Source organism: Phyllopteryx taeniolatus, chromosome 2 (assembly GCF_024500385.1).
Source record: "Phyllopteryx taeniolatus isolate TA_2022b chromosome 2, UOR_Ptae_1.2, whole genome shotgun sequence".
NCBI lineage: Eukaryota > Metazoa > Chordata > Actinopteri > Syngnathiformes > Syngnathidae > Phyllopteryx > Phyllopteryx taeniolatus.
The window spans coordinates 9686835-9705421 of NC_084503.1; the positions used below are offsets into that span (position 1 = coordinate 9686835).

General features: G+C 41.4%; 1 protein-coding gene across 15 annotated transcripts in view; it reads right to left on the reverse strand.

The window, feature by feature from the left end:
* The window catches only part of tjp1a (tight junction protein 1a), a 169242-nt gene that overhangs the window by 56050 nt on the left and 94605 nt on the right, over positions 1-18587 (reverse strand). The window contains exon 1 of one of the 15 annotated variants that reach the window (XM_061759265.1): positions 5326-5547. The exons of the other annotated variants lie outside the window; for them this stretch is intronic. The gene's annotated coding sequence lies outside the window, so the exon portion shown is untranslated. Of the gene's footprint in view, positions 1-5325; positions 5548-18587 lie in introns of those variants that run through there. 15 annotated transcript variants of the gene reach the window in all.

Sequence of the window (18587 nt, forward strand, 5' to 3'; positions counted from 1 at the left end):
TTGATTATTTACATGACTGGGGAGCCGCAAGTCCATATGTGAAAAGATTATGAGTGACAGCAATGTGAGTGAATAGCCACTAAGGATCTTGTGAGATATGAAAAGCAGAGTAAACGTGCAAATATTATTCCTGGCTGGGTCATTTGAGAGCTGAAGCAAAGATTAATTTAGCTACTCATCTCTCTCTGTGGATTAAATTTACGCTACACAAGCATCTCTTGCTATCACTCATTTTCAACATTGGGTTGCATCAACTATAGGGGCAACTGGGTTGACAGTTGATTCAATTGTCACTACCAAGTTGCTTACATGACTGCATGTCTCTTTTGCTTTAAAGTCCTTAATGTCAGAAAAGAGCCAGTCACACTTTAGCGGTTCTTTTCCTGGATCCAGAATTAAATAATTAGGTCTGAAACCAACATTTTAACCGAGTAGTACATTGTTTGCCTTAAATTTCCTCTCTCCATTCCTCCCTTCCAGCTGATAAAGCACTGTTGGTCGGTTGCATCTGCCTGTAGGGAGTGAGTCTACAGCTGTCTGTGGCAGAATGCTGAGCACAGTCCAATGTGGCAAGAGAAAGAAAAGACAAACACCACCATGCATGCCACAGTGCACATTAACTACCACTTCCATAATCAGGCCTTCAAAACAACTCGGTGTGCTATCTGTCCACCCCATCATTGGGATAAGCGTCCCAATCTTAATCAGTATTTTGTAGTAGAACAACCTCACTCATCATCTTCAGGCTCATAATAATTACTGTCATTATCATCCTCTTCATTAATATTGTATGGCTGCACTGCAATGTAATAAGAATGTGCAACAGATGGAATGTAGGAAAGACTCCATTTTTATTAACACAAGCACATTCAATAGTCAAGTTGAGCAAGAGACTGACGCCTCTTTTACAAGAAGATTGTGCAACGTCCACTGTCGTGCCAACTTGGCTTGTTGACACAGAACATAATCAAGATAGGCAAAAAGCCACCTAGCATGTGGATGAAACATTCCTAGACAACTGCTGTGCCTTGGGGGCTAGAATTGACCAAATGCACCTAAAATAAATGGAGAAAATCAGGAGCAGATTGGCTTTCCAAGTAAAATTTTGTCAGATTATGCACATATAAAATAGGAAATTTCCTGAAGTGGGAAGATGGGTTACAGATCACAAATAAATCATTTTCGTTTTTTAAGCAATGTGAGACATTTTGCCGAGAACAAAAACTGTACTTCACTTACAGTACTGTAAGTCTACTTGAGTTTTTTTTCATTCATCTTATAATTTCAGTCACCTGCAACAATAAATCAGTTGGCCCCATCCTATTGAAATCACAACCCTTTGACCCCAATTTCCATGGCAGCTCTGTGTGGATGTTATTTATGTCCATAATTGGCGCAGAGCTTGGGTGTCCCCCAAAACTACCCCCCCCCCCCTCTCCAGTCCCCCTTCCATGTCTGCCACTACAACTCCCACACTAATACTGCTATTGTTTGATGGGTCGTGACCCATTTATCCACAGCTCCCTCTGACATTCCCAAACACATCCATTTCTCTCAAGTGTTTTGTGATCTATTCAGCCATCCGTTCATCCATCCTATCATCTAACTGTCCAGGCCCACCAAGGGGAACTACACATGAGAAACAGGGTGATTGGGTCACAGAGATCAGGCAGAAAGGTGCCCTTGTCCTTGAACTGTGGTTTGCGGTGTTAGGCAGGGAGCAGTGTGAAGAGGAAAAGAACAGCCAATGACTGGTTTCACTAATTACACATGGGAATGTAGGCTATCCGTTGAAACATTAGGGGGAGATATATATATATATATATATATATATATATATATATACATACACACATACACACACACACACACACACACACACACACACACACACAACTCTCGTTTAACATTTTCTGTAAAGGGCTACCAAAAGGCGGGCACGGTGACCGACTGTTTAGAGCGTCAGCCTCACAGTTCTGAGGACCCGGGTTCAATCCCCGGCCCCGCCTGTGTGGAGTTTGCATGTTCTCCCCGTGCCTGCGTGGGTTTTCTCCGGGTACTCCGGTTACCTCCCACATCCCAAAAACATGCATGAATTGGAGACTCTAAATTGCCCGTAGGCATGACTGTGAGTGCGAATGGTTGTTTGTTCCTATGTGCCCTGCGATTGGCTGGCAACCAGTTCAGGGTGTACCCCGCCTCCTGCCCGATGACAGCTGGGATAGGCTCCAGCACGCCCGCGACCCTAGTGAGGAGAAGCGGCTCAGAAAATGGATGGATGGATGGGCTACCAAAAGGCCACGGTGCACATACACAGACGATGACCCAGGCTGAGAAGGGCTTACAGAAATGGAGAGTCATACTGTAGATCAACTGACTCAGGAGTTATCAGTGGAAGAACAAGAGACACAGAGGCATCTTGAAGCAGGGGGGTTGATCGTCTAAATTTTCTGCTGGCGATTGTTAGGGTTATCCTGTAAATCTAAAGATATTCTCAATTTAGCACCGAAAGGAGGTTATGATCATATGGGTAGAAGCAAAATTATGCATTGTAAAAATGCATTATACATAGGTACAAGGGTTTTCCAGAATTTTGGGGTCAACTTTGGGGGTGCGTATTATACATGGGTGTGCATTATACACGAGATTACAGTAATAAGGAATCAAAATTTGCATTTTCGCCAGGAGCAGAAGAAACAGATGGTTGAAACTATTTCTGCTAGCCAACGACCCATCCACCCATGTTTTATCAAACCTTCCACACAACTCAGAGTAAAGTGAATCATATGCTGGAAACTTTCATTGCTAAAGATTTTTACTCACATTTGGGGTTCCGTGGTCATTTCTGTCCTTCGGCAATTGTGCAATACTTGGCTGTAACCAGTAGAGGTATTGTTGCTTCAGTCTGAACTCACATGCGCGCTTAAGAATAACCTAACATATGGCACAACTCCTCCGTGACACATTATTTCTACTCAACCACAATGGCATAAAGGAGTTAAATACATTCAGAAAAAAATTAGAAGCATTAGGTTCATTTAAAGGAACTGCCTGAAGAGCTCAGAGACATAATTGTGCCAAGGCACAGATACAGCCAAGGTTACAACAAAATTTCTGCTGCACTGAAGCTTCGTAAGAGCACAGTGGCCTCCATAATCCTTAAAGGGAAGACGTTTGGAACGACCAGAACCCTTCCAAGAGCTGGCCGTCCAGCCAAACTGAGCAATCGGTGGAGAAGAGCCTTGGTGAAAGAGGTAAAGTAGAACCCAAAGATCACCGTGGCTGAGCTCCAGAGATGCAGTCGGGAGAAGGGAGTAAGTTCTAGAAAGTCAACCATCACTGCAGCCCTCCGCCAATCTGGGCTTTATGAAGAATAATAATCACCTTTTATTGTCATGAACATGCATGCATGCACACGAAATTTGTTCTCTGAATTTTACCCATAAAAGTGAACACATACACATGTTAGTGGAACACACTGGAGCAGGGGGCAGCTGAAGCGCCCGGGGAGCATTTCAGGGTATCAGTGTCTTGCTCAAGGACACCGCAGCCGTGAGCCTGGGGTATGTTGGCGGCTGGTCCAGTGGGGGTCTTGAACCTCGGTCCCCCACTGTGGCAGGCGATGATCTTAACCATTGGGCCACGGCTTTATGGCGGAGTGGACTGACGGAAGCCTCTCCTCAGTGCAAGACACATGAAAGCCCGCATGGAGTTTGCAAAAAAAATAAAAAATAAAAAATAAAATAAAACACCTGAAGGACTCCAAGATGGCGAGAAATAAGATTCTCTGGTCTCTTGAGACCAAGCTAGAACATTTTGGCCTTAATTCTAAGGGGTATGTGTGGAGAAAACCAGGCACTGCTCATCACCTGTCCAATACAGTCCCAACAGTGAAGCATGGTGGTGGCAGCATCATGCTGTGGTGGTGTTTTTCAGCAAAGCAATACTGAGAAAAGGGTTTGAATACTGTGGCTGTGAGATATTTCAGTTTTTCTTTTTTTTAATAAATCTGCAAACATGTCAACAATTGTGTTTTTTCTGTCAATATGGGGTGCTGTGTGTACATTAATGAGGGGGGAAAAAATGAACTTAAATTCAAGCCACAGTGTTGAAAAACAGGGGGCTCTGCCTGTTTCAGACAAGTATGAATATTTACTGAGACTATATTTTGCACCATCATTGCGATTATGATGGTAATTATTCAGTGCAATCAGAAAGGATAATTAATACGCTGTCTGATTGAATGTGAGCTAATCAGCATCCTAAGCATAACGCAGAGTATCAACAGGGACGTCAAAGAAAAAAAGTAATTATAGCAAAATAGTATTTTTATTAATATATATATTTTACATTCATAAACATTTCTCTTCAACAACGTGCAAAATTTTGATCTCTTCACAAGTGATACAATCAAAGGAGGGATATTCTGAGAGGTAGCTCAAAATCTGTCAGTTTAAAAGCACATCTATTTATTTTGTCATTGGAACAGTGCAGGTCACTTCCCTAGCAAAGAACACAGGTCATGCATGTCTCATTTCTATACAAAGAAAAGAAAATTATTAGCGGGAGAAAGGAAAAGGTTCGTTGAGGTGAGAAAGTAAAAAACTGTGTATTTGATGTTGCCTAAACTAATGGCAGCCTAGTGTATTTATACTTCCACATTAGTCAGGCTTGAACTATGGCCAGCAAGGCCGGGGGCTGGGAAACAAAGAGCAGCAATCAAACCACACGAGTGTGTACACACATCCACATATACAGAAAAAACATGATGTACAGGGTCTCTTTGTTGAAGCCTGCCGTGGCCTGGCCCTGGCTCTTGATACACAGTCCAGTACAGATGGTAAAAACTCACTCAGACAGTTCGAAGGCTAATCTACTCATTTTGGGCACACTACTGAAGTGAATGGAACATCAGTGACAAAAAGGAGAGTAATAATTTTGCTACAGAAAGTCATCAAAGTCTTGGCATATGTGACAATTGTGAAACCCACACAAAATAGTGTCCATCCATCTTAAAAACCTTTAAAAAATAATAATAATAATAATTAATGATCTAATCGAGCTAAGTCATCCTAAGAGCATCAAACGCGTCAGCCAAAACTAGCCACAACTAAGTCAAACTCTACTTGAAAGCACTACAAACACATTGATTTTTATCACAATCACCCGAAGCCAAATACACCCACAACTTAAGTATTCCTTTCATATCAAAGCAACCCTTAATAAACAAATTAGAAGATACTTTAGAAATTAAGTAAGAGGAATAATTGCTCCCAGTACTTCTGTGTGGGCAATGACCTATTATCCAAGTAGACCATTACTCACCTTTCCAGCATCCTCTTAGCGGAACCACATGAATGATTCAAAACATCAGGAAAAACAGAATACAGATCAGTAAAGATCATCACCCACATCTCTGCCATTCAAGCAAATGGTTCGATAAGTCCAAAGTTATTTGCATATTTGAATATTGGCTAGCATCAGAGACTCAGTCTTCTAGAGAAGGACAAGAGTGAGGTACAGCCCTTCCAATGCTTTAGATCAATGTTCCTGTACTCCTTGCTAGCCTGAGGCAGGATGTAAGCAAGAACAGCCACAGCACCCACAGGAAAACACTCAGTTTCCTGTTTGCAGGAAATCACTTGAGCTTCCACTAAAGACTTGAAAATTCCTCCTCATATAGCTCAGCTAATCTCATGGCCTCATCACTTTTAGGAAGTCCAGCAGTCTTTCCCATCAGGATCATTAGCACACAAAAATATGTAATTTGGCTGGTTGCAGTGTAGTGGACACCTGGTTGTGATTTGTTAAATTATTATTATTATTATTATTTTTTTTTTTAAATAAAAAACGGACAAAGTCCAGCATTTTTCAAATTAATATCAAGACAAGCAACTCCAACAAGACCTGCCACCCTGTACCAGCATCTTACTTAACACTAAGGCAGTAGTACCCATGGTAAATGAATTTTCAGTCTTCCTGAACCCACAGGAACATTTAAGCAGGAGTGTCAAACTAAATACAAAATACAGGGGCCACATTCACCCCAATTTGATCTCAAATGGGCCAGACCAGCATATTCATGGCCTAATAAGATGTTAATAACGACAATTCTCTATTGTTCCCGTTTTTTTGGTGCAAATAATTACAAGTACAGTATTTTCACGACTATAAGGCGCACTTAAAAGTCTTAAATTTTCTCCAAAATGGACTGGGCGCCTTATAATGCGGCGCGCCCTACGTGTGCACAGACTTCCAAAATCTATAAAAGTTGTTGTGTGATTAGCGCTCCGCTTGACTGACTGGGACAGAGGAAGGCGGACGTGACTGAGGACAGCATACGGACGTAAAGGGGGAAGGGTGCGCGTGACAGAGGACGCTAAAGACACGCCCCCAGTAGGTATATAGTTCCGGTATGTGCATCGGTTTGGCTAAGGACCCCCGAAAATGACTGCGGTCAAGCCAGCCTCCACTCGTAAAGTAGCAGTCAAGCCAGCCACCCCTAATTTTGTTCATACTCGGCATTACGGTAATAAGTCGCCAACTCGCGGCGAAAGCCACCTTCAAAATAAAAGCCTCGCAATAATACGGACGTATTTTGTTTTACAGATTTTTTCAGTCAGTGATAATGACAGTAAAATATGCAGTTTTCAGAGACTTTTATTTTGAAATACAATATCAGATCTTCATCAAACCTCTTTTAGTGGAGTCCTTGGTGGTCTGTCACACAGATCTGGACTTGTCTTGCGATACCAATGGGATTATGTTGGGGTGTCTTTGGCTCAGTAGGTAGAACAGGTTCGAATCCCTGCTACGACTGTCCGCATGTCGAAGTGTCCTTGGGCAAGACACTGAACCCTAATTTGCTCCCAGTGGGCCTGGCAGCGCCTTGCATGGCAGTAGTCGCCCATTGGTTTATGAACGTGTGTGTGAATGTGAGGCTTTGTAAAGCGCTTTGGGCACTGTGATGATGTAGATAAAGCGCTATGCAAGTATTTATTTATCCTAAGATATCAAAAAACTAAATTTTTTAATGTATCTCAAGATTCAAATTAACTTTGCTGGTTGCATTCCTTAACCGAAGAGCACTGACGTCCGTATTATTGGGAAGCTTTTATTTTGAAGGTGACTTTCGCCTCGAGTTGGCGTCCTATTACCGTAATGCCTAATACGAACAAAATTAGGAGCGGCTGGCTTGACTGCTACTATACGAGTGGAGGCTGGCTTGACCGCAGTCGAAAATGGCACCTACGAAGAGACACGCTTACGAAGCACAGTTTAAACTGCAAGCTATCAGTTACGCGGAGGAACATGAGAATCGAGCAGCCGCGAGAGAATTCAAGATCAACGAATCCATGGTTGGCAAGTGGAGGAAGCAGGAAAACGAGCTTCGCCAAGTCAAGAAGACGTAGCTGAGTTTCCGCGGAAACAAGGCGAGGTGGCTCGAGTTGGAAGACCAACTCGAGCAATGAATTAATGAGCAAAGAACAGCCGGGAGAAGTGTCTCTACAGTCACCATTCGACTGAGTGCAATAACTCGGAGCTTGATGAAGGAACTCCAACCGCTGGACATCGGTGTAAACAGGGCGTTCAAAGTGAAGTTGGGAGCGGCGTGGGAGCCATGGATGACAGATGGCGAACACAGCTTTACTAAGACTAGGAGGCAGCGCTTGTGGATGCTTGGGCTAACGTGTATGCTTGCACTGTTGTTCAAGCTTTCGTAAAAGCCGGCATCATTTCTGAGGAGCCGCACGGCAACGAGACTGTCTCAGACAATGACGAGAGGGAACCTGGCATGTTTGATGGAGAACTTGCCCAGCTGTTCATTTTGGATACAGAACATGAGGACTTTGATGGATTTGTGGATGAGGGTTGATCAAAAAAATAACATGAGTACATTGTTAAATACTTCAATAAAGTACAACCGAACTCAGTTTTGCTCCCGCTGCCTTTTTAAAAACATACGCTAGCATGCATGCATGCATGCATGGTACCGTATGTTTTAAGCTAGCGTATGTTTTACCATGCCTCCGCCCAATAATGCGGTGCGCCTTATGTACGTGTTAAATACAGAAAAAGACCCCGTAACTGAGACTGCGCCTTTTAATACGCACCGTATTATGGTCGTGAAAATACGGTACATGAAGAAAATAAATTTACTGATTATTATCTTGTTGCAAATGTTTCAAATCATATCAGTAATCGGAGATTTTCTTAAGAAAAATGAGTGCAATTTCAACAATATTATGAATCAGTGTTTTACACATGCAATTTACCGATCACAGTGGATCTACAATATATCGGGGGTGTCCAACTCATTTTAGTTTGCGGTCCACATTCACCCCAATAGACTATGCACGCACCACCTCTGCATTTGGGGTATGGTTCCATGGTAACTTTCGGTCACCAGTCAAATGCATAGCGATCAGAATAACAGCATCAAACTCCTCAAAGTATAGCCGCGGGCTGCTGGAATTATGTAAAGTTACTGTGAATGACGTATTACCTTTATAATTGCTACAGTTTTCCAAGTATCACCGAAGTAAACAAAGGATCCATGTCTGATGTAATGAGCCATTCCCAGTTTCACCGTAGTATATACATACGCTATATATACACGCGCAGGTCCGAGTGTACTTCCTCTTGCATGGCTTAATCTTTGAGACACTCAACTCAACTTTGTTTACAAAGAGCACTTTAAAAAACACACAGCTGTAATAAAGTGCTGTACAGTGACCGAACGCGAAGAAAGCCTTTATTGTCATTGTATGACTCAGATACAAACACATTGGGTTATGAAAGCATTTAAAACAACCTGTTAAATGTGCTAAAATAAAAAGCCTAGTTGGATTTCTGAAAATAATGGGCAGCAAACTGCAGTGTTAGCTAATACAGCTATCCCTTTGTCTTTCAAAAGCAAAATCTTCCGATGAAATTTCCACCTCAAGGTACTACCACCGAACTATTGAATTATACCCATTACACAACCCAACATTATCACACATTTAACGAATGGGGTTATTTTTTCCATCAGACAGTGTCGCAGTAGCATTAAACAAAGGGACACCGGAAACTCATACATCACCTAATGCTTCCACTGAATGCTTAATGCGTTGCCGGGGATATGGTCCATTGGATCTCAAGTGGGCCGGTGTTCTGTCATGTGTCAAAGTCATGCAGCTTTGTCAAACTGCACTTCCAACCCTTCTGCACATGCGCTTGTCGACCGGTGACATCAGTGTCGCGAGATGTACATCTCTTGAATATATTTTGTTGGCAATCACTGAAGTTCGGAAGAGTGGCATAAATCTTGAGAGCAACTTTTTTTAGATATTAATTAATGACAGTATTCAACAGATTGCTCGTTTCAACAAGCAAGGTAAACTGTTCAATACGTCTGTGATTGTACTTGTAGCTTTTACAAGAAATGCAGCCTATTGCGACAGGTAAATAGAAAAGAAATTGCTACCCAATTAAGGTTGGTTGGTAGGCCAATATTAAAATCATTATCCTTACTCGATTGGAATAGTATAGTGTAGTATATTGGACAGTATTCCTCTTGTGCTGAGTTGCCATCCAGCGGAACTGACGGAAGCTCAGAATAGTGCGGTTTGACAAGATCCTTGTTGAAAATATTTGAAATCATATGAGCAATCGGAAATTGCTTAACAGAAATCAGTGCAATTTTCAACAATATTGTAAATCACTGTTGTCATTTACACATGCACTTTACAAATTACAGTGATTGAAAACCTCAACTGACTCATCACCCCATACAAACTGAATTGGGTACTTTTCAGAATGGGGGTGCAGTTGTCCCCCTGCCTCGTCAATAAATGTATACATAAAAACACATACAAGTTGTGTCAGTGTATGTAAAAAGGGTTCCACCAAACCAACCTCTTTAGAACTGAAGATGCTGACTGGTATTTTACAATATTCAGGCTCATGAAGTTTTTCCTAAAGGAGATTATTCATTTTCACAGAACCGTATTCTTCACAACGCAGAGGTGGCAGAGCATTTTATTGAAGTAGGCTTACTTTGCTCCTAAATATGCAATGTTTCAGCCTTTACAAGTGCATGAATATCAGGCTTTAAATCCTGAGTAAGAGCCAATTTCAGAACATAATATAAGAGGTAGGTGGTCATTTAAGTGGTTGTCAGTGGACAAATTAAGCAACAACTTATTTTTATTAAAAAATAGCAGTTAATGTGTTCTATCCGTGCTTAGTCTGAGCTAGACAGCGAGTTAAACTCTGAATAGATGATGCAAGATGTCCTAATAGTAGTTTGCAGCTTTAATGTTGTCTTGACAGGCAGATTGACATAGTTAAACTAAAAAATGAACAGAAACTAAATCTATTAGCTATGACAACATACATAGTCACAGTAAGTGCAAAATAGAAACTTAAATTAGCTGCTAATATACAATATCGTATTTCAAAAATTTTGTACAGCCCTGACATTATGAATATTTTAATCTTTTCATGGGACAAAAGTGAAATGACACTTTGCTACAATGTGAGGTAGTGTACATCTTGTATCACAGCGTAAATTCATTGTCCCCTCTGTAGCCCGCTGACAACAAAAGTGAGTGCACCCCTAAGTGAAAATGTCTCACTAATGCCCAAAGTGTCAATGTTTTTTTGGGCTAGCATTATTTTCCAGCACTGACTTGTCTTGCAAGGCTTGAAATATTTTTTCTCTTTGAGGAGCAGTTTTGCCCATAATTTCTTCATTTGAGGAGCAACTTCCTAATTTTAAGGAGAATTTTTTTGCAGCTTAATTCCAGAGGGACCCAAACCAAGGCTTTTATTAAACAATAAAAAGTATATAATACATAAACAATAAAAAGTATATAATATAATGGGGGAGTTGAATGTAGGGCTGCAGCTAACATATTTTAGTACTTGAGTATCCTACAGAAAATTCTATCGAACAATCGAGTACGGCTGTCACTATCGAATCTTTTTTGAATCAATTCTCCTATTGATTGATCGATCTAATAATTGAATAATAACTGCCCCCATCACGATTCATCACAAAAACAAACAAAAAAAAACTTTTTTGAATACTAACATTTTATTCTCATTTATGAGGGACGGATTTCAAGCCTTAAACTGCATATGCTGGTACTAAGGGTCTGGTATAAATTTGGTGTACAGAATTTGAGACAGCAAAAGGCTGAATGTTAAACCGTTACCAATTGTGGTTAGGATTACCGCATTAGTAATAAGCATTTTAGGTATATAAAAAAAATAATAATAAAAAATAAATAAATAAATAAAACTCAGCTCACTCATTCTTATGTTATCTGTACATTACAGATATAACAGTGTCTTAAAAATCACTTACAGACGCTTTGTCGTTTTTGAAAAAGTTTAACAATGGCCAAACACTATGTCAGTCTACAATGAAGGTCTGTGTGAAACATGGGTTGCGGTAGCGCAAACATGGTTCCAGGCGGAACTTTTTTATTTTTTTGGATCCCGGCAGAGCTTCGAAGCAAAAATTTTGTGTTGACCTATTTTTGAAGTCGACTTAGCAGAGTTATTAAAAAAAATTTCCCCAGCCCTACAATCGAGTGTTTGGATAACATATTTTTGCTTGGTTAAAGAGCAATTATGAATACAAAATAAAATAAGACCTTACTCTTAATAATGTACAACAAACTGGTTTCCTTTTCTATACAATCAACAATTTGTAGTTCTTAAATTCACATTGTGCATAAAAGGCATACATTTAAAAAAAGGGTTAATGGCTGTGCTTTTATGAGTTTAGGCCAGCTGACTAGGAATAAGACAAATATTCTTTGTACTACTACTAGTTTTGAAGTACCGTATCTTCACGACCATAAGGCGCACTTAAAAGTCTTAAATTTTCTCCAAAATGGACGGGGCGCCTTATAATGCGACGCGCCTTATGTGTGTTCCAACATCTATAAATGTGTGATGAGTGCTCCGCTTGACTTTTTTCTTTTTTTTTTTATGAGCATTTCCAGCCGACATGCTGCTTACACAGAGGAAAAGCGGACGTGGCTGAGGACAGGGGAGGGTGCGTGAAGGAGGACGCTAAAGCCACGCCCCCGCGCAAATGATTTTTTTTCATTTAAATATATTTATTTATAATAAGATATTAAGTAAGTGTTCATTTACCTTTAACCCCCATTGGGCAGTGACCCCTGGAAACCTCAGGCCTGCAATGCTATTCCATTCCTTCATTACAGAGCTAGTGATGTTAGAAACCTTGTGTTCCTCCACCTTCCATTTGAGGATTCCACACAGATCCCCAATATGATTTAAGTCAGGAGACATATTTGAATATTCAATCACATTTACCATCTAGGAGATACATCAGCTGAAATAAGTATACAACATGTCACCATTTTTTTTCCACTAAATACAATTCAAAAGATGCTATTGGCATGAAATTTTCACCAGATGTTGGGAACAACCCAACTAGTCCATACATACAAAGAAAGTAGAACAAATACGATCAGAAATTAAGTTGTGTGTAATAATGTGAAATGACAGGGAAAAAGTATTGAACACATGAAGGGTGGTGGAAAAAGGAATGGAAAGCCAAGACAACAACTAAAATCTATCAATAATCAAACAGCAATCCAGCCCCTTATCAGTGCAAATGAATATCAGCTGGCTCAGTCCTAATTGATGGCCACCAAAAAGGTCTAATTGCCAAGGTGTGAGTCTCATGATGGGTAAGTGCAGAGTTGTCTCAAGACCATCACGAAATAATTGTTGCCAAACATAACGATGGCATTGGTTACAGGCGCATATCTAAGCTTCTGAACGTTCCAGTGCGCACGGTTGGGGTTTAAAGTTAAAAAAAAAAAAAAAAGACTTTTGTCCTTAATTTGCAAACAAAAACACGCAACAGAGTATGACACGAACAATGGTGAAAGGATATTGACAACTTTGCATTTCCCGCAGCTCTGGATGACTATATTAAAATAATTTATCCTTATTAGGCTTCACACGATCAGGATTTTTAGGACCGATCACCAATCAAGTTGGAAGAAAAAAAAACATAACCGATCACCGATCCGATCACAAGATGGAGCAATGTGTCTATTTCAATGACTTGTTCAATTACTGTATATACTTGTGTATTGTATACTGAGTATCTTCAAAAGTATTCTCTAGTCAGGTCATGTATTCTAATCAGTCAGGTCAAACAAATATTACAACATGACAGAAATAATGGGTGCTAACTTAGTGTAATTAAATTATTGTAATTAAATTACTTCACACACACCGAAACTTTAGAGCATGATTCGACAGAACGCCGGCATGTTTACGTACAACCGTTTGTGCTAGCACTAGCTTGCTAGTCTACATAAAGCTTTGTTGCGTGCTTGCGAGCCGTATCGTATTAAAAGTATGTGAAAATACCTCAAGCAGTCCTTAAATGAAAGTCCTCTCCCAAGCACAGGTGACCACCACCACACGTTTTCCCCCCATTTTGTTCGTCTAATACAAGCAGCGCGATCAATTGTTGTTTTTGTCGCCATGGTAACGAGTGTATCGGGTCGCATTTGAGTTGAAGAGGTAAAGCCCAGTGATCGTAAAAGACGGGATGCGGTGGTATCGGAATTCAAGATTTTATTGCAGTAGTCTGACATAGTGCAATCGGGAAAGACCACATTTTTCTTGTAGTCTGATGCAGGCATTATGTGTTGTCTGTCTCAGATGTGTTCTGTCACACACCGCCGACAAGTTTTTTTTTTTTTTTTTTTTTTTTTTAAATAACTATTGGTGGTGAGATATTTACAGTACTACATCAAAATACACGCAACAAGGCTAAAAATAAACTCGCTTTTGGATTAAAATACACTGTACACAACGGCGATGCAGAGTTAATGTCTTTTGCGCAGCCAATCAATGACGTCATTGATCGGATCGGCGAATTATGACAAAGCCGATCAGCATAAAATGCTAATTATTGGTCTATACCGATCAAGCCGATTAGATCGGTGTAAAGTCTAATCCTTATATTACAAAAAAATAATTAACATTTCACAAGTGTGATAACACAGTGTTTTAACTAAGGCATTCTGATAAAAAAAAAAATTTGTTGTATCCCTATTTGTAACACCAATGAGGCACATGACACTGGGAAGGGAAAGAGGATTTTCACTTGGGGGTGTACTCACTTTTGTTCCCAGAGGTTTAGACAATGGCTGTGTGTTGTTATTTTGAGGCGAAAGCACATTTAAATTGTTGTACAAGCTGGACACTGATCACTTTAAATTGTAGCTGTCATTTGAGAGGCCAGGACAGCACGCAAGACGATGAAATAAGTTATGAGTGTGACGTACTTCCTCTCTGATTAGTGTAACATTGTTCGATGTACGTTTAATATTCAACACAGACAAAATATTATAGAAAGCTCTGATGGACAGAGGCCATTTTTAGAACAGTTTTTGTGACTGTGATGGGGGAGAGAGGACAGCCAGAACTGTGCATACACATGGGTGGGTAGATGAGGGCAAATAGCCAATGGGCAGATGATGATGATGATGACGAGCCTAAGTACTGTTGCTGAATCGTGCTGGCATGCTTTAATATGCTTGAGTTAATTAGTCTCAAACAGCAGCTAGACTCTGTCATATATCTCTATGATAACCAGTACAAGGACCCCCTTTAGCAGAACAAATAGATAAAAACACTTAAACACCTCTGACTGACAACTATCTGTCAAAGAGTTACTGCTGGACTGGTGAAGCTACGAATAAAATACAAAACCTATAATCCAGGCTTTTGGATTAAAACGTTAATCTGAGCCATGCTTCCCTCTGAAGACTATTGCTGCTGCTGTCTCATGAAAGCAGACGAAAGGAAATAAATAGAAGGTTGGATGGACTGAGGGCTTTCTGAAAACAAAACGGGAGACAACTGTCATGTCTGTAGATGTGATTCTGCCAGTGCACTGCCACATTCATGAAGACATGCCTCAGTCTCAGGTGCATGCCAACCATTTGAGGAAGAATGTTTATCTCACACTCAACTACAGCTGGCCGAAAAGGTTCTAAAATATTTTTTTTCTCTCAAAAATTCTATATTCCAATTTCAATCATTTTCCCCCTTCATGTATGTACAGCGGGTGCAATAAGTATTTAACCGTGGCCCAATGGTTAAGCTCATCGCCTGCCACCGTGAGGGACCTAGGTTCAAGACCGGACCATCCGCCAACATCCCCTGGACTCACGGCTGTGGTGTCCTTGAGCAAGACACTGATACCCCGAAATGCTCCCTGGGCGCTTCAGCTGCCCCCTGCTCCACTAACATGTGTATGTGGTCACTGTGATGGGTTAAATGCAGAGAACAAATTTCGTGTACATGCATGCATGTTCATGACAATAAAAGGTGATTTTTCTTCTTCTTCTTAACATGTCACCATTACAGTGGCTGAAATAAATACTGGCTACAGGCGCATGTTTAAGCTTCTGAACGTTCCAGTGAGCACGATTGGGGGCATAATATGTAAGTGGAAAGCCAATTATACCACGATAAATTTGCCTCGATCAGGTGCTACTCACAAGATTTCTGACAAAGTGCAAAGAATAATCAGAAGAGTTGTCCAAAAGCCAAGGACCACCTGTGGAGAGCTTCGAAAAGACCTGGAATTAGCAGATACTGTTGTCACAAGGAAAACAGTGAGTAATGCACTCCGCCGCCATAACCTGTATGGACACTCCCCACGCAAGACCCTATTGCTGAAAAAAAAGCATGTCGTTTAAAGTTTGTTGAACAAAATTTGAACCAGCCAGTTAAATACTGGGAGAATATAGTCTGGTCTGATGAGAGCAAAATTTAACTCTTTGGATGTCATAATGCACACCACGTCTGGAGGAGAAATGCCACTGCACATCACCCTAAAAACACCATACCAACGGTGAAGTTCGGAGCTGGGAACATGATGGTGTTTGGCTGCTTTTCAGCAAATGGTACTGGTAAACATCACATTATTTAAGGAAGGATGAATGGGCAAAGGCGGCACGGTGGCCGACTGGTTAGAGCGTCAGCCTCACAGTTCTGAGGACCCGGGTTCAATCCCCGGCCCCGCCTGTGTGGAGTTTGCATGTTCTCCCCGTGCCTGCGTGGGTTTCCTCCGGGCACTCCGGTTTCCTCCCACATCCCAAAAACATGCATGAATTGGAGATGCTAAATTGCCCGTAGGCATGACTGTGAGTGCGAATGGTTGTTTGTTCCTATGTGCCCTGCGATTGGCTGGCAACCGGTTCAGGGTGTACCCCGCCTCCTGCCCGATGACAGCTGGGATAGGCTCCAGCACGCCCGCGACCCTAGTGAGGAGAAGCGGCTCAGAAAATGGATGGATGGATGGATGGATGAATGGGCAAATGTACTGAAGACATTCTTGACAAAAATCTGCTGCCATCTATGAGGATTATGAAACTGAAAGGAGGGTGGACATTTCAGCAGGATAAGGATCCAAAACATACTGCCAAGGAAACTCTCAATTGGTTTAAAAAAATAAAAATAAAGCTGCTCGGACAGCCCAGTCAATCACCTGACGTGAATCCAATCGAAAATTGATGTAAAGAACTGAAATTCAAGGTCCATAAAAGAAGCCCACGGAACCCTCAAGATTTGAAGACTGCTTTTATGGAAGAATGGGCCAAAATCAGACCAGAGCAATGAATGCGACTAGTATCGCCATACAGGAGGCGTTTTGAAGCTGTCATTGAAAACAAAGGCTTTTGTACAAAGTATTAAATAATACCAGTTGGCATGTTCAATACATTTTCCCTGTGTCATTTCAAATTATTACACACAACTAAATTTCTGATCTTATTTGTACTACTTTCTTTGTATGTATGGATTACTTGGGTTGCTCCCAACATCTGGTGAAATTTTCATGTCAATAACACCTTTGAAAATATATTTAGTGAGCAAAATGGTGACGTGTTAAATAATTTCAGCCGCTGTATACTCACTATTTGACTTTTTAAAAAATAGTCACTCAAGGGGTCAAAAGTTGGCTTCACTCATCGAATCAGTCCTGTGTTCTTCCATCACAGTATGGTTTGGTGCTACTACAAAAAAGACCAACTCAGACTGCAACGGACAATAGAAACTGCTGAAAGGGTTGTTGGTACTCTTGGACCCTCCACATCCCGGTCACCAGCACTTCCAGCTCCTTCCCTTAGGTAGGCGCTACCGATCAATGGAAACTAGAACTAGCAGCCATTCAGCTTCTTCCCTCTTGCAATCAACTTCTTAAACACCTAACCTAAAATTCCATTGCAACATGCTGGCAATTTTTTTTGTCTTGAGTTTGTTGTCACTTTTCTGTCGGGGCAATTATATATTACTTGTGCACTCACTGTAGTAGTCTCGCCACGCTGCACTATTTGCATATCTGTTGTTGACCAATACTGGCCACTCGTGCCAGAGTAGCATCTGCTCCATTTGCACACTGATTGAGGAGTATCTGCAACATTTGCACAATCAACATTGTCCCAGATTATCGCACTACTCGTCAATTTAAACCACATACACTCCTTGAAGTCTCGGCGCCCTTTGCACAATGGTCATTGCACCGGACTATTGCAATATTAGTCATTCGAACTGCTCTAAGTGCTAGAAGACTGCATCTTTTTGCACAATTGTCAAACCAGATAACTAGCAACCCTTTATTGCTCAGTGACTGTTTTTTTTTTTTTTTTGTCAATGTCTTTATGTCTCTAAAGTGTTCTCTGTCAATTGACTGTCTGTTGTCGTACTAGAGCGGCTCCAACTACCGGAGACAAATTCCTTGTGTTTTTTGGAAATACTTGGCAAATAAAGATGATTCTGATTCTGACATTTATAAAATGTGAAAGTATTTCCATTCGCCCCTATACCCATGTATAATGCGCACTATTGACTTTAGACAATTTTTGGGGTGGGGGGGAATGCGCATTATACACGAGAAATTACGGTACATTGTTCGTAAGAATAAACGTCTGCTTCACCACTACTACCTGTACATTTTTGGAACCCAGCTTTAATATTTTGGTTGCACAACTTTCCCAATCCTCTCGAGCTGTCACATTATCGTGGTGGAGGGGTTTGTGTGCCCCAGTGATCCTAGGAGCCAAGTTGTCTGGGGTTTTATGCCCCTGCCAGGGTCACCCATGGCAAACAGGTCCTAGGTGAAGGACCAGAGCACGGCTCCAAAGACCCCTATGATGTTTAAAAATACAGGAAGACGTTTTCCCTTGCCTGGACGTGGGTCACCGGGGTCCCCCTCTGGAGGCAGGCCTGGCCTCCAGGCCACTCATGGGGCCCGGCCGGGCACAGCCCGAAAGGGTAACGTGGGTCCCCCTTCCCATGGGCTCACCACCTGTGGGAGGGGCCATAGGGGTCTGAGTGTTGTTTGCGCCTAAGCACCAAACAGCAGTTCAGAGTACCCACCCTTTTTGAAGTCCTTGCAGGGGGTGAGAGCGTTCCCACTGGGGAGTCCTCGTTCTGCTGGGGGACTTCAATGCTCACATGGGAAATGACAGTGAGACCTTGAAGGGCGTGATTGAGATTCATGAGTGAGGGAGGGCGGATCGGTG